The 22,491-nt window shown below is 45.0% G+C and overlaps 1 protein-coding gene across 1 annotated transcript in view; it reads right to left on the reverse strand.

Moving 5' to 3' along the window:
* Nucleotides 1–22,491, reverse strand: part of LOC309449223 (T cell receptor alpha chain MC.7.G5-like) — a gene marked incomplete at its 5' end in the record, with an annotated part of 441,544 nt that overhangs the window by 20,955 nt on the left and 398,098 nt on the right. The window lies entirely within an intron of this gene.

The raw sequence follows: 22,491 nt of genomic DNA on the forward strand, positions 1-22,491 counted from the left end.
GAGCCAAAGGTCACTTTGTTGAGGTTGCCACCATAACCACACAGCATTTCCTTCCATAACAAAAAGCCCATCAAGCCACTGCAGAAGCAGCACCTCTCTCCAAGCCTTTGCCCAGCCATGCCAAGGCCAGGAAAAAACAAATCCCCTGTGTCTTCCAGCTGCACCTCTGAGTTCTCTTTTTGGACTCAAACTGACTAAAAGTGGGAATGCAGCAAAAGGAGACACCATAAAGTGGAGAAGCAGGAGAAGAAAACATACCTGGCAGAACATGAAGCTTCGTCCCTGGCCCAAACTGTGGTTTTCTTGCGTTGTTGTTCACACAATGCTACACACCCTAACAAGAACCCGAGGCTCAGTCTACTTCCTCACACCATCTGGTCTGCTCTTCTGAGGAGAGGGATGAGCCCCTTGGACAGGAGATGCCATTTGCCTTGGGAACTGCGACACAGAGAGCAGTGGAAGATGAAAACTCAGGGATGATTTTCTCTATACTGCTTGGGGAATACCAGTCATTCACTGGCACGGGGACTTTTCAGGACACAGTGTCAAAGTGCCTTAGTCTTGCATTCTTGTGCAAAAGAGAAAAAGCACATTCTTCTCATCCATTTTCTATTTTAGCAATAACTTAAGATTTCCCTGAGAGCTCAGTTTACACTTCTGCTCTTGTGTGCTTGTCCTATGATGCTGCTGGAGCACAGCCTTAGGACACAATTGTTGGGTGATATTACAACACGCAGGCACTAACCCACTTAATTGACCAGACAGTGAGTACAGTCCCTGAGTCAAAGGAGATCTTGAGACTGCTGACTCAAGAGCAGAACACTTTACAGAAACCCAGATGGTCAGGTCCAAGCTGGTGACACCTCCACCAATTTGGCTGTGCTGGCAGCATTTTCACCTGTACCCTGGGCAAGAAGGATGCTTCGTCTAGATTGGAAACTTGCTTCATTTCCGCAGAGTAGACCAGTGGAGGGAGATTTCACTTGGTTGGCTTTTATGCGGGTCCATCCACATCTGCTCAGCCTCATTGTTTTCCTTCTTTCAGCGTCCACAACTATCATAATGATCCACAGCTTTTTGCTCTCTGGTTACCATCCAGAAAACAATCTACATACTATAGATGATTATCTACAATCTACATACTTGACATGGCTATTAGGAAACATTTGCACTGAGCACAATCTGGGCCTTGGCCAAATTACCTCAAGTCTCAAGGTCAGGAACAGAACTGAATCCCCGTTTACATATCCCCTACATCCTTCCACAGCCATACACAGGTAGTGAGTATAATTTGGTCAATGTCTCTGGCTGTCCTAAATCACAACTGTATTCCTGCTGGCAGATGGACCAGCAGCATCTCAGACCACCATGCCAATAGCGTGTTTCTCTAAACTGCAGAAGTAGCCACATGGAATCAGTTCTAGGCACAAGACTTGAAACAGCACCTCTTTTCTCCTTCCCCTGTTACAGTGATAGGAACTCAACAAGTTAATCTACAGGGCACTCCCATGAACACTTAAGGATTATTGACAGAGGACAGACAGAAAAGCTGCACCTTCCCTGGGCTGGACAGGCAGTCTGGTCCCTGAGCCAAAGGGAAACTTGCTGAAGCTTGAGTCACTATCACGCAGTGTTTCCATCTCTAACCAAAAGCCCAGCAAGCCATTTTAGAAGCAGCACCTCTCCCCAAGGTTTTGCCCATTCATGTCCAGACTTGGAGGAACAGCAGAAGAGTGACAGTGCTTCTCACTGAAACAGACACCCCACCAGGACACAGTGGTGTTGGACAGCCTTCCCACAGCACTTTTGGTACGGGAGTGTGGCCACTTGGACCATCCTATCCAAAGTGAGAGCAGTAGGGGTCATTTTGGATGAAGTGGGCACATTCCCTTAAAGGAAAGTCCATCACTACATATGACCAAATATAAACGATGAAACACCCAGCCACATTGCTGCTATCAACCACCCAAAGAAAGACCTCAAGGAAAACAGAAAACATAGGAACCGTGTTGGACTTACATGGCTTAACAGTGAGTCTTGCTCCAGAGCCAAAGACAGGTTTATACACACCAGCTCCTGTGGTCACACAGCATTTGCTCTCTTTTCAATAACCTTCCCCACCACTTGTTAAACTGGTCACACACACCATGACTAGACAGTGCTGACTGTCACTCATAGTTCACCATCTCGGAGACTCCTGTTCATCATCTGCCTTAGAAGAAACAGTGCCTGTGTTCGCCTTCCACCATGGAAGGTGACCTAGATGCAACAAGGATGTCTACAAAACAATCCAGTGGACATTCAGGGACTTTTGGCAAAGGACACAGAGGAAAGCTGCACACTCACTGGACTGAATGGACAGTCTGGTCCCTGAGCCAAAGGTCAGCTTGTCATACCTGGTGCCATAATCCCACTACATTTCCTTCCATAATAAAACACCCAGCAAGCCATTCCAGAAGCAGCACCTCTCCCCAGCCATGCAAAGGCTCCTCCTCCTCCTTCTCCTCCTCCTGTGGGACACAGTGACAAAGGACAGACACAGGACCACTGGAACAACCTGGCGATGGATAGGATCTGGTCTCCCAAGTTCTTTGGACCCTCAGTTCTGGGTGTCACACACATCCATCTGTGCTCAGGGTGAAGGGAGGAATGCAAACAGGCATGTAAAGAAGCTCTGACCGTGTAACAATCGGCACAGGACATGAGGGAAAATCAAGTCCAGGGGATACCAGGAGCATCACAGGTCTCCCAGTCTTGAGGTTATCAAAATTGTTCCCCTCAAAACAAACAAGAGCAAGACAGAAATGAGGTGATTCTAGTGTCCAGGGCAAGTTGTTGCTTACCTGGTATCACTGAAAGCACTGTTCCCTTTCCAAAAGTGACTTTGGTTGCAGTATTCACACTCTGACACATTTCCTTACAAAAATGTCTCTGTCAGCCTCATGCATGATTTCAAACAGAAAGCACCTGCATTCAGACCACAGCAAATCCCCCTGACACAACAGGTTTGGGTCCAGTTTCATTGCCTGGAACAAGGGAAAATATATTTCCCAGCTCACTTGTGTTTCTCAGAGAAGTGTTTCCCTTAACATTTCTCAATTTTTAGGACCCAGGAGTGACAGCTCGCACCTATGGTAATGCTTTCCTAGAATCAACAGGAACATGCATCCGAAAATGCTGTTTATGTGCAGGGAACCCATGGTGGAAATTCATCAGGTTTGGGTGTCTGTGGATTTGTAGTGCTGCTGTGAGAAGACCGGTCAGTGACCAGCAAATGGTGCACATTTCTATCACAGAAAGCTTAGGTCCACTTGCAGCAGAAAAGGAAATCAGGTTGAGAAAGAAGGTCCCAGTGCTGGAGAGCCCATTCACATCCAGGTGATTTGAACACATAAAGACAAATGCTCAGAGAGTTGGAAAGGGAGAATGGGATAAGAAATCACAAAAAATACCCCCAAGCAGGGCAGCAGTTGTACTCACTGGGCTTCACTACCAGGCGTGTCCCTGTCCCCAGCACCACTTTGTAGTTCCCTGCATTCACACAGTCCTCCACAGCTCAGCAAAAACCACAGCTCTCATGCCTGTTACTCTACAACTGATCTCCAGGAGATCAACTCCTTCCTATCTACACAAGGCATTTGAAGCCAGGAACAACTGTAGCCTTGATAACAATCTCTTGGGAATCTCATCTAGAGGAGGGATGACAACTACAATTGTGGTGCTATCAAGGGCAGTATTAATACAGCCTTTCTTCAGCAGAGGAAAGGACAACCACCCAGGGCTGCGCTAGACCAAACCACCACCAACCCACGTCAGTTCTCACAAGTATGGATGACCATGTCACGAAATATCTGTCCCTGAGGAAGAGGATTCAGGATCCCAGTCTGTAAATGTGAAAGGCAGAGAGCAGGAGCTGGCAGGAGTAAGAGGAAGGAGTGAATTCATGGCCTTGTTGAATCAAGGTCTCTACTGCTACCAGAGAATGTAGAGCAAAAAGAGCCTCACACATCAAAACAGTCTTCTTCCACTTGACTTTAGGACCTCAGTTTTGTCATTACAGCTGCCGTTCCAGACTTAGATCAGCCTGGAAAGCAAAAGTCTTCTCCTGGACCCTCCAGCACACAGTGTACAACCTCAAAATGTCTTTCTCGGTTCTGTCTGCTATATCTCTCCCCTACACACACACACACATACACACACACACACACAATCTCTATTCCTCTACAAACCAGTTGCCAGCACAGCCCAGCAGGATTTATCAGAGTAGGGGATGTGACTTCCCTATCCTTGCACCTTCAGGCTGGGTTTTTACTCACCAGGTTTCACCACCAATTGTGTCCCACTCCCAAAGGCAACTTTCTGGGTGTATGTTGAAGTCACACAGTGACACATCCACTTACAAAAAACACAGACAGGTCCACCATGCACACCTCTATTCCTAGTCACTGGCAGACAATCAGCACCCTGGAGCATTGTATTCAGTAAATAGCAGAAGTCCTCCAGCTATAAACTTTTTTAAGCACAAAATCATGTTTCATCAGTGATCGTTCACTTGTGTGGGGATTTCACACAAGTTCTCCATCTCAGAGACTCTTCTGAAGGCTTACACTGTCTGCATTTAATGCAACTATGCAAATGGACCCTTAGTGTTGAAGCTGCTTAAGATCTTCATTAAAAGAAAAATGAGTCTATTGACTTTACTGATGGACCTGGCACAGCAGGTCCTGCAAAGACGTTTGCAGATGTGATCCCTGCCCCAAAGCCTTGTCGTGCTGCACTGGCAAAAAGAGAGGGTCACAACAACATGAACATGGTCTTGGGTCAGAGTAACTGATGAAATCCAACTTTCAGTTCATCAAGACTTCCATCTACAGGTGGGTTTTTTCCAATTGCCAGGATACACCAGACGGGCAAACAATCCAAGAACTATTACAGTAATTGAAATCAGTACTATGGATTTCAACTAGCCAATACCTTATATTACCAAACTACAATGCTATATGGCTCTGTGTTGCTCAAATCTGCATCCACAATACAGGAGGAATGATGTATAAACATGTTTCTTACTTGGTTTCACAAGAAGCTTTGTCCCTTTTCCGAATAAGACTTTATATGCAGCGTTCACACAGTGAGAAACCAGCCAACAAAAACCATCTTTGAAGCTACCACTTACACATCCACAAATACAGGTTTTGTGACCCAGTCATTGAAAATTTAATAAAAAATACAGTACTTCCCTCACGGAAAGATGGGACTATGGGAATTTAGATGCCAATCCAGGTTCTACTCCCTAAGACGGTCTGCAGTCTGGCGTTTTTGAAGGAAGATAAGAGAAGGAAAACGGATAATGTACCTAGCTTTAAAAACAAGAGACCAATGTTCAGTTTTCTTTAGGTTTGTCCAATAATTTGCATACATATAAAGCATAAAATTTATAGAAAGTTTTCCAGTACACATATACATTACTTTGGAGAGTTCATCCCTTTTTAAGTGTGTTTAGCTAACGTTATTTTTTATTTTAATCCCCAACTCTAAACTTCTGGTCCCTTATTTTTCAATTTGCTGCTGCATATCATGTAAAAAAAAAAAAAAAAAAATTATGCCCGTTTTTTCAATATAGTTAAAGGATTTTATCAAGTCAGCTCTTGGTTTCATGAAGACTGATAAATGGACTTACCTCCCCCTTCCTACCTCCTACCCTTCCCCATCTTTGAATAATTAATCTGTTCTGCATCTGTTGATTTATGCTGATCACTCACAAAATTCAGCCATAATTTGGCAACTTTCTTTGGACTTGTTTTGGTTTGGTTTTCCAAAAAGATATTTTGATTTTTCCAGATCGGATGGGTTACGCAGCAATGTAGGTGCTAAATTTAAAATAAAATGAAACTGCAGCTACTTAATACATTGACAAAGTCGAGCATTTCCTGGCCATTCTAGGCTTATATAGGGTCAAATTAAACATTTGTCTCTGCTTACTAGATCAATTTTCAGTTTAGCTCCACTTCCAAAAAACAGCTTGTTGCCAGAACCTCGTATGGGTTGCAGCTGTGCCTTTGAGTCCCATTCAGAGCAGCCAGTGCTGCTCAGACCCTTCTGATGAGACCAATACATTTCTCTCCATCTCCATCTCACGGCACTTACATGCCTTTATAAAGAGCTTTCTCCCCTTCCCAAAGACAAACCTTCTGCCCTGTCCCCCCTCCACCCACAGCAGCTCACAGCTTTTCCATTCTCAGAGAAAGGGCACAGGGTTGTGTGTGGTCACAGGAAGGCTTCCCAAAATGTACCCCTGACATTCCTGCCTTGCACATTTCTGCATTGCCCTGCAGGGCTAGGAGTAGCTGAGACAGTACTCACAAGGCTTCACACTTAGCTTTGTCCCAGCTCCAAAGGTGTAACTGTTCCCACCGACACTCACTGTAACAAAAGCCATTCCTCAAATGCTCTCCTCTCATCTCCCATAGCAGGGAAGCTGTCAGAGTGGTGGACAAGGACCTTCCCAGCAAGGCACAGGGGACACAGTCCCCAAAATCATGCAGACCTCAAGTTGAGGTTTGCTCCGTGCAACCACAACCTCATTAAAGACTGCACTGAAAGCATTCCCAGAGCCTGTGAAGGGAGAGAAGGCATTTCAGGTGTACAAAGATAAACCAAAAGGATGAATATAAAAGCAGTCCTTTTACAAGACAGACAGATGTAAGAACAATGGCAAGCTGCACACTCACTGGGGTGGACGGACAGTCTGGTCCCTGAGCCAAAGGTGAGCTTCTCATAGCTGTTGCCATAATCACACAGCATTTCCTTCCATAACAAAAAGCCCATCAAGCCACTGCAGAAGCAGCACCTCTCCCCAAGCCTTTGCCCAGCCATGCCAAGACAAGGGAAAACAAATCCCCTGTGCCTTCCAGCTGCACCTCTGACTTCTCTTTTTGGTGTTAAACTGGCTAAAAGTGGGAATGCATCAAGAGGAGACACCATAAATTGCTGAAGCAGGAGAAGAAAACATACCTGGGAGAACATGAAGCTTCGTCCCTGGCCCAAACTGTAGTTTTCCTAAGTCGTTGTTCACACAATGCTACACACCCTAACAAGAACCCAAGGCTCAGTCTGCCCTCTCAGCCCATCTGTTTCCTCTTGTGGGGAGAAGGATGAACCCCTTGGACAGGAGGTGCCATTTGCCTTGGGAACTGGGACACAGAGTGCAGTGAAAGATAAAAACTCAGGAATTATTTTCTCAGGCTGCTTGGGGAATACCAGTCAATCACCGGCGTGGGGACTTTTCAGGACACCAAAGTGCCAAAGTGTCTTAGTCTTACACTGTTGTGCAAAAGAGAAAAAGCACGCTCTTCCAATCAGTTTTTTAAATTACTCTGACCAGTCTGTGCTGCCTTTCTGCTTTGTTCCCTTCCACTGTTCATCCTACTTTGAAGGCTGCACTTCACACAGGATTCATTAATACTTCCCGTGTCCACTCTGAGGGGGTTGTCACTACAAAATGTGAACTTGTATCATGCCACTTGAGTTGCACTAGATAGCATAAAAATCTGAATAGCATGATTATTGTGAGAAGGGCTGAAAAATATAACGCAGAAATATCCAATATCAGAAACTGAATTCAGGCCATGCATTCCCTGCAGTTCGCCTCTGAGACAGTAAATGGAAAAAGAACAACAACCACAACCCCACCAATACCGCGGCAAAACCACATTGCAAACAGATACTAGTTGGAGCCAAACTCTGGTAATTTAGCCAGAAGTGTCCAAATACATCCTGCCAAAGTGCACAACTAGCTCCTTTTGCGTGATATAATCTGGCTTAGCATGCTGGAAGCTCTGTAAACCAAATGATACATAAATGGAAAAATGCATTCACACAGAAATGGAGATTGGGGCCCAATGCATCAAAACCTCACTCACTGGTGTCTGCCAAGCCCAGAATCCTTCCCAGAGGTGACATCTCTCTGTCCTTCTTCCTGCACAGCCCAGACTGCAATGCAGTTTTCTCTCCATCCAAAAAAGAAAATGGGATTTAATTTCTGAGAAAGCATAGATAACATCTAAGCTGTAGGAGATATGTGTACAGCTCCTTTCACTCTCTTCAAATGCGGGAAAAGATTGTTTTGGCCAACTCCTAAGAGTCTTTTACACTTCCCAGCTATTTTTCCTATTTGAAAACAAAGAATCCTAAAGAATGTGCAATTATGGTTGAAAATTTACTCGAGATATAATTAGTGAAGTAGGTCGAAATTCTGCTTGGGTTTTCTGATTCAAATGCTCAGGTGAGCTTCTTGACTGTCCGTATATGCTAAAAAATTTCAAAGAAAGAATAATTGACATTTAAAGTTTCCTTTAGTTTTGTTACACTGTGTATGTCCAAATCCAAGGAGTTATCAGGAAATCCCACCTTGTTTATAGTTACAGACACATTGTCTTATCCATATTTTTATTCACAACTAAGGGAAGAAATAAACTACAAATTTTTCTGTGAATATTTTCAAACCTGAGTGTACTTAACTTAAAGTTATGCATTTACCTAACTTGCAAAGTTCACACACCTGGAGAAAGAAGAAAGTTAGTTCTTCCTCCAAATACAAGTTTATTAAACTTCTGGAAGGGAAACCCCACACAGAGTTTGCTTCGACAATGTTGCAAGTGTGAAACTGTTCACAGGGGGAAAATAAGTGGCATGAACCTACAGAAGTTGCCACAGCTGAGAGGTTCTTCCAGAGGAAAGCTCTACAGCTTGAGTACTTTACATCACTGCCCTGCAGACCATCTCTCCTGTTCTACAATATCGAGCAGATATTACAGCAAACAAGGGATCACTATTAATTCCATTTTCGGCAACATCCTGCTTCTGAACTGCATTTTGCTACGCTCCTAGCAAACATTTGCCTTGGCTGTGGGTGGATTGAATTTTTCCCAAGAACTACCCTGTGTCCCAAATCTCAGAAATCTTACTTGGTTTTACCACCAGCCTGGTTCCCTGTCCAAGCCTCGGTTGGTAGGTATTCATAGACATTCTGTTGTTTGTCATTGCAAAAACCTTCATACGCTGCTATGCACCACTGTCCACCTGAATACTTGTCCTCAAGGGAATGCTTCCATTTCTCCACTCACTCTCTTGCAATGTGTTATGTCTGACCTCCATGTCCATTGCTTACTCTTCATCCTTCCTGCACTATAGTCTCATTAGCTCCACAAGGAAAAGCCACAAGGCAATTACATTTCCATGTTCCTCCTTGACAAATCTGATCCTACATCACTAACTAAAGACAATTAGATTTTTTTTTTCATGTGGATTTCTTGTATTTCACTCCACTTTTCACTTGCTTCTTTTCCCCACATTGGATGCATTCCTAGCATGCATTTGTTAAAAAGCAAAGCTAATGCTTATCTCCATTCCAAATTGCTCCACAGAGCCACTACACTGTTATTTTTGAAGCTAGAGGACAGTGTCATCTCTATTGAGTCAGTCTTGACCCACAGAAGAAACAGCTCACCTGGGGCAACGAGCAGTTTTGTTCCACTTCCCCATGTGAGTTTTCCCCGTTGTCCAGCACTGGCACCGTGTGACAGAGCTTTGCAAAATGAGCCTCTGCGTTCAGCCACCTCAGTGGCTGCTGGAGGGCTTGGACACATTCAGTCATGGATCTGTGTCTGAGAGAAGCTCTAAGTACCCATACAGATTTCCATAGACCTCTCTAGCTCTATTTGCCATATAACATTTTTTGAGCATTCAAAGGCATGGGAAGAACTAGATTTGTTTCAATTCACCGCAGTACCAGAGGTGGTAGAAATTGCTCCTTAGTTACGAGGGAACACATTATGATCTCTGCCCCAAAACCTTGTTGTGCTGGAATGGCAAAAAGGGATGGGAACAAGAACATGAACCCGGTCTAGGGGCAGAGTAACGGATGAAGTCCCCCTTCCTATTTCCATGTACGGGTGGGTTTTTTCACAGTGACAGAAGCACTACACGATTAAATCAATACTATGCATTTTAGCTAACCAGTTCCTTTTCTTGTGAAGGTGCAACACAGCCTTAGGACTTAATTGTCAAGCAAGATTGCAGCTACGGAGGCATTAACCCACCTATTGTCCAGACAGTGACTTTAGTCCCTGAGCCAAAGGAAAACTTGAGGCTGTTGTCTCAACAGCAGAGCACTTTACAGAAACAAAGAGGGGTGGATGTCAGCTGGTGATACCTCCACCAGTTTGACTGTACTGGCAGCCTCTGCACCTAGACCCTGGTCAAACGGGATGGTCACTCTGGATTGGAAGCTGCTGCATTGTGGAAGTTTAACACCTGGAATGCAGATCCAGGCAGAAGATTATCTAGATAAAGCACCTATGTTCACTTTCCCATCTCTAACATAACATGGAAACTGCAAACACATCTACAGGGCACTCTGGTAGACTGTCTAAGGTTTATGAGAGAGGAAAAACATGAAAGCTGCAAACTTACTGAGCTGGATGGACAGTCTGGTCCCTGAGCCAAAGGTCACTTTGTTGAAGTTGCTACCATAACCACACAGCATTTCCTTCCATAACAAAAAGCCCATCAAGCCACAGCAGAAGCACTATCTCTCCAAGCCTTTGCCCAGCCATGCCAAGACCAGCAAAAAATAAATCTGTGCCTTCCAGCTGCACCTCTGAGTTCTCTTTTTGGACTCAAACTGACTAAAAGTGGGAATGCAGCAAGAGGAGACACCATAAATTGCACAAGCAGGAGAAGAAAACATACCTGGCAGAACATGTAGCTTCGTCCCTGGCCCAAACTGTGGTTTTCTTGCGTTCATGTTCACACAATGCTACACACCCTAACAAGAACCTGAGGCTCAGTCTGCTCTCTCACCCCATCTGGTCTCCTATTCTGAGGAGAGGGATGAGCCCCTTGGACAGGAGATGCCACTTGCCTTGTGAACTGGGACACAGAGAGCAGTGAAAGCTAAAAACTCAGGATGATTTTCTCAGGCTGCTTGGGGAATACCAGTCGTTCACTGGCACGGGGACTTTTCAGGACACAGTGCCAAAGTGCCTTACCCTTACACTCTTATGCAAAAGAGAAAAAGTACATTCTTCTCATCCATTTTCTATTTTAGCCATAACTTAAGCTTTCCCTGAGAGCTCAGTTTACACTTCTGCTCTTGTGTGCTTGTCCTATGATGCTGCTGGAGCACAACCTTAGGACACAATTGCTGGGTGAGATTGCAATACGCAGGCATTAACCCACTTAATTGACCAGACAGTGAGTTCAGTCCCTGAGTCAAAGGAGATCTTGAGACCGTTGACTCAAGAGCAGAACACTTTACAGAAACCCAGATGGTCAGGTCCAAGCTGGCGACACCTCCAGCAATTTGGCTGTGCTGGCAGCATTTTCACCTGTACTCTGGGCAAGAGGTATGCTTAGTCTTAACATTATTTTTTATTTTAATCCCCAACTCTAAACTTCTGGTCCCTTATTTTTCTATTTGCTGCTGCATATCATGTTAAAAAAAAAAAAAAAAAAAGCCCATTTTTTCAATAGAGTTAAAGCATTTTATCAAGTCAGCTCTTGGTTTCATGAAGACCGATAAATGGACTAACCTCCCCCTTCCTACCTCCTACCCTTCCCCATCTTTGAATAATTAATCTGTTCTGCATCTGTAGATTTATGCTGATCACTCACAAAATTCAGCCATAATTTGGCAACTTTCTTTGGACTTGTTTTGGTTTGGTTTTCCAAAAAGACATTTTGATTTTTGCAGATTGGATGGGTTACGCAGCAATGTAGGTGCTAAATTTAAAATAAAATGAAACTGCAGCTACTTAATACATTGACAAAGTCAAGCATTTCCTGGCCATTCTAGACTTACATAGAGTCAAATTAAACATTTGTCCCTGCTTACAAGATCAATTTTCAGTTTAGCTCCACTTCCAAAAAACAGCTTGGTGCCAGAACCTTTGCCCAGCCATGCCAAGTCCCAGAAAAAACAAATCCTCTGCCTTCCAGCTGCACCTCTCAGTTCTCTTTTTGGACTCAAACTGGTTAAAAGTGGGAATGCAGCAAGAGGAGACAGGATAAATTGCAGAAGGAGAAGAAAACATACCTGGCAGAACATGTAGCTTTGTCCCTGGCCCAAACTGTAGTTTTCCTAAGTTGTTGTTCACACAATGCTACACACCCTAACAAGAACCCGAGGCTCAGTCTGCCCTCTCACCCCATCTGGTCTCCTCTTGTGGGGAGAAGCATGAGCTCCTTGGGCAGGAGGTGCCATTTGCCTTGGGAAATGCAACACAGTGAGCAACGAAAGACAAAAATTCAGGGATGATTTTCTCAGGCTGCTTGGGGAATATCAGTCATTCAGTGACACTGAGAATTTTCAGGACACAGTGCCAAAGTGCACTTATTCCATCCTACTTTAATGGCTGCACTTCACATTGTATTCATTAATACTTCCTTAATTCCAATCTGAGGGGGTTGTTGCTATGAAATGTGAACCTCAGTGGCTGCTGGAGGGCTTGGACGCATTCAGTCATGGATCTGTGTCTAAGAACCCATACAGATTTCCACAGACCTCTCTAGCTCTATTTGCCATGTAATATTTTTGGAGCATTCCTGACATGGGAAGAACTAGATTTCCTTCCATTTGCTGCAGTACCAGAGCTGGTAGAAAGGGAAGGTAGTTAGGAGGGAACACATTATGATCCCTGCCCCAAACCCTTATTGTGCTGGAATGGCAAAAAGGGATGGGAACAAGAGCATGAACTCAGTCTAAGGGCAGAGTAATAGATGAAGTCCCCATTCCTATTGGTCCAGATTTCCATGTACAGGTGTTTTTTTTTCACAATGACAGAAGTACTGCACCATTTAAATCAGTACTATCCATATTACTAGCCAATTCCTTTTCTTGCCAAGTCAGAGCACAGCACTAGGACAGAACTGTCAGTCAAGATTGCAACATGCAGGCATTAACTCACCTGGCCAGCTGGTGGGTTTAGTCCCATTTCTCCACTACTCTCTTGCAATGTGTTATGTCGGACCTCCATGTCCATTGCTTACTCTTCATCCTTCCTGCACTATAGTCTCATTAGCTCCACAAGCAAAAGCCACAAGGCAATTACATTTCCATGTCCCTCCTTGACCAATCCAAATCTACATCACTAGTGAATGACCATTAGTTTTTTTTTTTTCAAGTGGAGTTCTTGTATTTCACTCATCTTCACCTTTCACTTGCTTCTTTTCCCCACATTGGATGCATTTTTATGCACATTGGTTAAAAAGCAAAGCTAATGCTTATCTCCAGGGAATGCTAAAACCTTACCAAATTGCTCCACAGAGCCACTACACTGTTATTTTTGAAGCTAGAGTACAGTTTCAACTCTATTGGTCAGTCTTGACCCACAGAAGAAACATCTCACCTGGGGCAACGAGCAGTTTCGTTCCACTTCCCCATGAGAGTTTTCCCCATCCTCCAGCACCAGCACCGTGTGACAGAGCTTTGCAAAATGGGCCTCTGCATTCAGCCACCTCAGTGGCTGCTGGAGGGCTTGGACACATTCAGTCATGGATCTGTGTCTGAGAGAAGCTCTAAGTACCCATGCAGATTTCCACAGACCTCTCTCGCTCTCTCTGCTACATAATATTTTTTGAGCATTCAAAGGCATGGGAAGAACTAGATTTTATTATAGTCCCCTCAGGTAGCAGGGATGATAGAAATTACCCCTTAGTTAGGAGGGAACACATTATGATCCCTGCCCCAAACCCTTAGAGTGCTCCAATGGCAAAAAGGGATGGGAACAAGAACATGAACTTGGTCTGGGGGCAGAGTAACAGATGAAGTCCCCATTCCTATTGGTCCAGATTTCCATGTACAGGTGGGTCTTTCACAATGCAAGAAGTACTGCACCATTTAAATCGGTACTATGCATATTACTAACCAATTGCTTTTCTTGCCAAGTCAGAGCACAGCCTTACAACAGAATTGTTAGTCAAGATTGCAACAGGCAGGCATTAACACAATTACTTGGCCAAATGGTGAGTTTAATCCCTGAATCAAAGATGAACTTGAGGCTGTTGTCTCAACAGCAGAGCACTTTACAGAAACAAAGAGGGGTGGATGTCAGCTGGTGATACCTCCACCAGTTTGACTGTACTGGCAGCCTCTGCACCTAGACCCTGGCCAAGCAGGATGGTCACCCTGGATTGGAAGCTGGTGCATTGTGGAAGTTTACCACCTGGAAGGCAGATCTAGGCGGAAGATTATCTTGAAAAAACACCTATGGTATTTTTCCCATCTGGGCACTCTGGTAGACTGTCTAAGGTTTATGAGAGAGGAAAAACAGGAAAGCTGCAAACTCACTGAGCTGGATGGACAGTCTGGTCCCTGAGCCAAAGGTCACTTTGTTGAGGTTGCTACCATAACCACACAGCATTTCCTTCCATAACAAAAAGCCCCTCAAGCCACTGCAGAAGCAGCACCTGTCCCCAAGCCTTTGCCCAGCCATGCCAAGACCAGGAAAAAACAGAGCCTCCATCTGTGTCTTACAACTGCACCTCTGACTTCTCTTTTTGGACTCAAACTGGCTAAAAGTGGGAATGCAGCAAGAGGAGACACCAGAACTTACTGAAGCAGGAGAAGAAAACATACCTGGCAGAACATGTAGCTTCGTCCCTGGCCCAAACTGTGGTTTTCTTCCATTAGTGTTCACACAATGCTACACACCCTAACAAGAACCCAAGGCTCGGTTTGCTCTCTCATCCCATCTGGTCTCCTATTCTGAGGAGAGGGATGAGCCCTTTGGACAGGAGATGCCAACAGACGGCACAGGGCATGAGGCAAAACCAACGAGGGGCTAGCAGGAGCATCAAAGGTCTCCCAATGTTGAGCTTCTCAAAATTGTTCCCCTTCAAATAACCAAGAGCAAGACAGAAATGAGGCGATTCCAGGCTCCAGGGCAAGTTGTTGCTTACCTGGTATCACTGAAAGCACTGTTCCCTTTCCAAAAGTGACTTTGGTTGCAGCATTCACACTCTGACACATTTCCTTACAAAAAATGTCTCTCTCAGCCTCATGCATGATTTCAAACATGAAGCACCTGCATTCAGACCACAGCAAATACCCCTGACACAACAGGTTTGGGTCCAGTTTCATTGTCTGGAACAAGGGAAAATATATTTCCCAGCTCACTTGTGTTTCTCAGAGAAGTGTTTCCCTTAACATTTCTTAATTTTTAGGACCCAGCAGTGACAGCTCGCACCTATGGTAATGCTTTCCTAGAATCAACGGGAACATGCATCCGAAAATGCTGTTCATGTGCAGGGAACCCATGGTGGAAATTCATCAGGTTTGGCTGTCTGTGGATTTCTAGTGCTGCTGTGAGATGACCGGTCAGTGACCAGCAAATGCTGCACGTTTCTGTCACAGAAAGATGAGATCCACTTGCAGCAGAAAAGAAAACCAGGTTGAGAAAGAAGGTCCCAGTGCTGGAGAGCCCGTTCACATCCAGGGGACAAGCCTGATCTGATCAGATAAAGATAAATGCTCAGAGAGTTGGAAAGGGAGGATGGGATAAGAAAGCACAAGAAATACCCCCAAGGTGGGCAGCAGTTGTACTCACTGGGCTTCACTACCAAAAGACAGCAGCGTGTACTTACGAGGCAGCACTGAGAACCGTGTTCCAGTCCCAAAGAGAACCTTTTCTCCAGCACCATACACCCAGTGCAACAAAATCGTGCCAACAAAATCATGCCAAGTCTTAAGAGTCTTTTACACTTCCCAGCTATTTTTTCCTATTCAAAAGCCAAAAAATCCTAAAGAATGTGCAATTATTGCTGAATATATACTCAAGATTTAATTACTGAAGTAGTTTTTCAAACCTGAGTGTACTTAGTTAAGCATTTATGTAGCTTGCAAAGTTCACATACTTGGAGAAAGAAGAAAGTTCTTCCTCCAAATATGGGTTTATTGAACTTCTGGAAGGGAAACCCCACACAGAGTTTGCTTCAACAATGTTGCAAGTGTGAAACCGTTCACTGGGGGAAAATGAGTGGCATGAACCTACAGAAGGTGCCACAGCTGAGAGGTTCTTCCAGAGGAAAGCTCTACAGCTTGAGTACTTTACATCACTGCCCTGCAGACCATCTCTCCTGTTCTACAATATCGAGCAGATATTACAGCAAACAAAGGATCACTGTTAATTCCTTTTCCTGCAACATCCTGCTTCTGAACTGCATTTTGCTATGCTCCTAGCAAACATTAGCCTTGGCTGTGGGTGGATCGAATTTTTACCCTGACCTACTCTGTGTCCCAAATCTCAGAAATCTTACTTGGTTTTACCACCAGCCTGGTTCCCTGTCCAAGCCTCGGTTGGTAGGTATTCAGAGACACACTGTTGTTTGTCATTGCAAAAGCCTTAATGCGCTCCTATGCACCCCTGTCCACCTGAATACTTGTCCTCAAGGGAATCCTTCCATTTCTCCACTCACTCTCTTGCAATGTGTTATGTCTGACCTCCATGTCCATTACTTTCTCTTCATTCTTCCTGTACTACAGTCTCAAAACCAGAAGGAAACTCCTCAAGGCAATTACATTTCCATGTCCCTCCTTAACAAATCCAATCCTCCATCACTAACTAAAGACAATTAGATCTTTTTTTCATGTGGATTTCTTGTATTTCACTCCTCTTCACTTTTCACTTGCTTCTTTTCCCCACATTGCATGCATTTCTAGCATGTATTTGTTAAAAAGCAAAGCTATTACCTCCATTCCAAATTGCTCCACAGAGCCACTATACTGTTATTTTTGAAGCTAGAGTACAGTGTCATCTCTGTTGAGTCAGTCTTGACCCACAGAAGAAACAGCTCACCTGGGGCAACGAGCAGTTTTGTTCCACTTCCCCATGTGAGTTTTCCCCATTGTCCAGCACTGGCACCGTGTGACAGAGCTTTGCAAAATGAGCCTCTGCGTTCAGCCACCTCAGTGGCTGCTGGAGGGCTTGGACACATTCAGTCATGGATCTGTGTCTGAGAGAAGCTCTAAGTACCCATACAGATTTCCATAGACCTCTCTAGCTCTATTTGCCATGTAATGTTTTTGGAGCATTCAAAGACATGGGAAGAACTAGATTTGTTTCAATTCGCTGCAGTACCAGAGAGGGTAGAAATTACCCCTTAGTTAGGAGGGAACACAATATGATCCCTGCCCCAAAGACTTATTGTGTTGGAATGGCAAAAAGGGATGAGAACAAGAACATGAACTCAGTCTAGAGGCAGAATAACGGATGAAGTCCCCATTCCTATTTCTCCAGATTTCCATGTACAGGTGGTTTTTTTTTTCTCAATGCAAGAAGTACTGCACCATTTAAATCAGTACTATGCATATTACTAGCCAATTCCTTTTCTTGCCAAGTCAGAGCAGAGCCTTACAACACAATTGTCAGTCAAGATCGCAACAAGCAGGCATTAACACAATTACTTGGCCAGGTGGTGAGTTTAGTCCCGGAATCAAAGATGAATTAGAGGCTTTTGTCTCAACAGCAGATCACTTTACAGAAACAAAGAGGGGTGGATCCCAGCTGGTGATACCTCCATCAGTTGGGCTGTACTGGCAGCCTCTGCACCTAGACCCTGCTCAAGCAGGATGCTCACTCTGGATTGGAAGCTGGAGCATTGTGGAAGTTTACCACCTGGAAGGCACTGCCAGGCAGAAGATTATCTTGAAAAAGCACCTATGTTCTCTTTCCCATCTGTAACATAACATGGAAACAACAAACACAACTACAGGGCGCTCTGGTAGACTGTCTAAGGTTTATGAGAGAGGAAAAGCAAGAAAGCTTCAAACTCACTGGGTTGGATGGACAGTCGGGTCCCTGAGCCAAAGGTCACTTTGTTGAAGCTACTACCATAACCACACAGCATTTCCTTCCATAACAAAAAGCCCAACAAGCCACTGCACAAGCAACATCTCCCCAAGCCTTTGCCCAGCCATGCCAAGACCAGGGAAAACAAATCCTCTGTGCCTTCCAACTGCACGTCTGAGTTCTCTTTTTGGACTCAAGCTGGCTAAAAGTGGGAATGCAGCAAGAGGAGACACTATACATTGCAGAAGCAGGACAAGAAAACATACCTGGCAGAACATGTAGCTTCGTCCCTGTCCCAAACTGCAGTTTTCCTGTGTTGATGTTCACACAATGCTACACACCCTAACAAGAACCCAAGGATCAGTCTCATCTCTCACCTGTAGTCTTGCACTTCTGTCCAAAAGAGCACATTCTTCTCATCCATTTTCAATTTAGTAGTAACTTAAGCTTTCCCTGAGAGCTCACTTTACATTTCTGCTCCTGTGCACTTTTCCCATGATGCTGCTGGAGCACAACCTTAGGACACAATTGCTGGGTGGGACTGCAACATGCAGGCATTAGCTCACTGAATAGACCAGACACTGACTTGAGTCCCTGAATTGAAGGAGATCTTGAGACCGTTGACTCAACAGCAGAACACTTTACAGAAACCCAGAGGGTCAGGTCCCAGCTGGCGACACCTCCAGCAATTTGGCTGCGCTGGCAGCATTTTCACCTGTAGCCTGGGCAAGAAGGATGCTTCGTCTAGATTGGAAACTTGCTTCATTTCTGCAGAGTAGATCAGTGGAGGGTGATTCCACTTGCTCGGCTTTTCTACGGGTCCATCCGCATCTGCTCAGCTGCATTGTTTTCCTTCTTTCACCATCCACACCTTATCAAGGCCAAAAGCAACTATCATAATGATCCACAGCTTTTGCTCTCTGGTTACTGTCCAGAAAACAATCTACATACTATAGATGATTATCTACAATCTACATACTTGACATGGCTATTAGGAAACATTTGCACTGAGCACAATCTGGGCCTTGGCCAAATTACCTCTAGTCTCAAGGTCAGGAACAGAACTGAATCCCCGTTTACATATCCCCTACATCCTTCCACAGCCATACACAGGTAGTGAGTATAATTTGGTCAATGTCTCTGGCTGTCCTAAATCACAACTGTATTCCTGCTGGCAGATGGACCAGCAGCATCCTGGACCACCATGCCAATAGCGTGTTTCTCTAAACTGCAGAAGTAGCCACATGGAATCAGTTCCAGACACAAGACTTGAAACAGCACCTCTTTTCTCCTTCCACTGTTACAGTGATAGGAACTCAACAAGTTAATCTACAGGGCGCTCCCATGAACACTTAAGGATTATTGACAGAGGACAGACAGAAAAGCTGCACCTTCCCTGGGCTGGACAGGCAGTCTGGTCCCTGAGCCAAAGGGCAATTTGCTGAAGCTTGAGTCACTATCACGCAGTGTTTCCATCTCTAACCAAAAGCCCAGCAAACCATTTCAGAAGCAGCACCTCTCCCCAAGGTTTTGCCCATTCATGTCCAGGCTTGGAGGAGCAGTAGAAGAGTGACAGTGCTTCTTACTGCAACAGAACCCCCACCAGGACACAGTGGAGTTGGACAGCCTGCCCACAGCACTTTTGGTAGAAGAGTGTGGCCACTTGGACCATCCTATCCAAAGTGAGAGCAGTAGGGGTCATTTTGGATGAAGTGGGCACATTCCCTTAAAGGAAAGTCCATCACTACATATGACCAAATATAAACGATGAAACACCCAGCCACATTGCTGCTCTCAGCCACCCAAAGAAAGGCCTCAAAGAAAACAGAAAACATAGGAACAGTGTTGGACTTACATGGCTTAACAGTGAGTCTTGCTCCAGAGCCAAAGACAGGTTTATACACACCAGTTCCTCTGGTCACACAGCATTTCCCCTCTTTTCAATAACCTTCCCCACCACTTGTTAAAGCTGGTCACACACACCATGACAAGACAGTGCTGACTGTCACTCATAGTTCACCATCTCGGAGACTCCTGTTCATTGACTGCCTTAGATGAAATAGTGCCTGTGTTCTCCTTCCACTATGGAAGGTGCCCTAGATACAACAAGGATGTTTGCAAGGCAATCCAGTGGACACTCAAGGACTTTTGACAAAGGACACACAGGAAAGCTGCACACTCACTGGACTGAATGGACATTCTGGTCCCTGAGCCAAAGGTCAGCTTGTCATACCTGGTGCCATAATCCCACTACATTTCCTTCCATAATAAAATGCCCAGCAAGCCATTTCAGAAGCAGCACATCTCCCCAGGCTTTTTCCCAGCCATGTCAAGGCTCTCACTCCTCCTCCTCCTGTGGGACACAGGGACATAGGACAGACACAGGACCATTGGAACAACATGGGTATGGATGGGATCAGGTCTGCCAAGTTCTCTGGGCCATCAGTTCTTAGTGGCACACACATCCATCTGTGCTCGGGGTGAAGGGAAGAATGCAAATAGTCACGTAAAGAAGCTCTGACAGTACAACAGACGGCAGAGGACATGAGGGAAAACCAAGTCCAGGGGATACCAGGAGCATCACAAGTCTCCTGATCTTGAGCTTCTCAAAATTGTTCCCCTTCAAATAACCAAGAGCAAGACAGAAATGAGGTGATTCCAGTGTCCAGGGCAAGTTGTTGCTTACCTGGTATCACTGAAAGCACTGTTCCCTTTCCAAAAGTGACTTTGGTTGCAGTATTCACACTCTGACACATTTCCTTACAAAAATGTCTCTGTCAGCCTCATGCATGATTTCAAACACAAAGCACCTGCATTCAGACCACAGCAGCTCAGTTGCGTTTCTCAGAGAAGTGGTTCCCTTAATATTTCTTAATTTTTAAGACAGCACAAGAAATACCCCAAATCTGGGCAGCAGTTGTACTCACTGGGCTTCACTACCAGGCGTGTCCCTGTCTCCAGCACTAGTTTGTAGTTCCCTGTGTTCACAAAGTCCTCCACAGCTCAGCAAAAACCACAAGTCTCATGCCAGTCACTGTACAACTCTCACACCTTTTATGTATCATGACAAGGAGCATTTTACATACCAAGCAGAAACTGTCTGCATCCCTATCCTTGAATTAGGTAGCAGATTTTGTCCTTCAGGTTCATTCAGGACCCTCTTCCCAAAAGACAGCACTGTGTACTTACGAGGCAGCACTGAGAACCGTGTTCCAGTCCCAAAGAGAACCTTTTCTCCAGCACCATACACCCAGTGCAACAAACCCTGTCAAAATCTTGCTGAGCACAGGTGCAATCGTCCCCTCCACAACTCCTGAAATTCATCCACAGAGCGGGAGGAAAGACTCTCCTCAATCCCTTACCATTTAGACTCTAGGTAAATGTATTTTGCCTCTGACCCTGAGACCTAAACATGCTGCACCAACTGCCTTCAGCTCTGTCCTACACCAGGACCAGGACCATATCTCAGGAAAAGTGTACTCATGGAGTCAAACAGCCATAACACCCAGAGACCGAGGATACCTGCACACTGAAGAGCTTGGCTACCAGCCTTGTCTAGGTGCCTTATAGGCTCCTGGAGTGTTGTGGTGGAGTTGGGGCCCTTGGACATTTCCAAACCCTTCAGCACTCTCAGACATATCGGTCCGTAGAGCTGAGTACCCAGCTCAGTACTACAGATGTGACTGCCAATCACACTTATCCTAAACATACCATGCTGCTCACCAGGTCTCACAGTTAAAATGGTCCCCTGCCAAACATCACCTTCCCCACAGCAGCATTCACACAGGGAAGTAGCAAAGCTGGCAGCCCTACCTCCCTTTTCCAGTAACTCACTGGGGTCTGGGACAGCACCCACCATGTTGGTCATCCTGGAATGTGAATGGCCAGTACTGGTGAGGCGCTCATCCAAAGAGGTGGGCAGCAGTGGCTGCAGCAAGGCCTACAGAAGTAGCACCAACGATACTGAGGAAGACAGACTGTTTCCAAAGAATTGCAGTGCTTTTCAAAGACTGTAATATAATGTTTAATATATTTAGGAATCTAAAACACAAGAGGTATCAAGAGAAGGAAAAAATGCAGCTTGCCACAATTCAATCTAAATGCGGTAAGCTTTTCTACTACTTAACATAAGCCAGACATTGAAGCATCTTTCAGACATTGCAGATGGAGGTACCTAGCTCTCCCAGAATGGTTTTGAGAATGCCATGCCATAGCATCACTGCAGCTTCCAGAGTTGCTTAAACAGAGACAGAAGCCCGTGGGTAAATTGATCTGGAGTGTAACTGCTTGTAGCAAACACCCCCATCTATGTACAGAGTGAAGGGAGAATCACTCAAATTGGTTAACATAGACACCTAGATACCTCATAGGGAGCCAAAGCCATGGGACACACCCAAGACAAGACCTTGAGGATTCTGGAGAATTTCATCATTCAGATCCCAAGATTTTCACTGCTAAACAGTAAGGAAGAAGTGAAAACTGAGTCAATTCCTGTTCCCAGTGCAACTGGCAACTTATGGGCTACCACTGAAAGCTCAGACCCCTTTCCAAAAGTTATTTTCTCTGAACCATAAAAACACACACATTTAATTAAAACAGCGTCCCTGTAGCCTCTGTGAATGGCCTTGTGCAAAAAGCGATTGCA

Source organism: Streptopelia decaocto (genome assembly GCF_964273445.1).
Source record: "Streptopelia decaocto genome assembly, chromosome: 22".
Taxonomy (NCBI): domain Eukaryota; kingdom Metazoa; phylum Chordata; class Aves; order Columbiformes; family Columbidae; genus Streptopelia; species Streptopelia decaocto.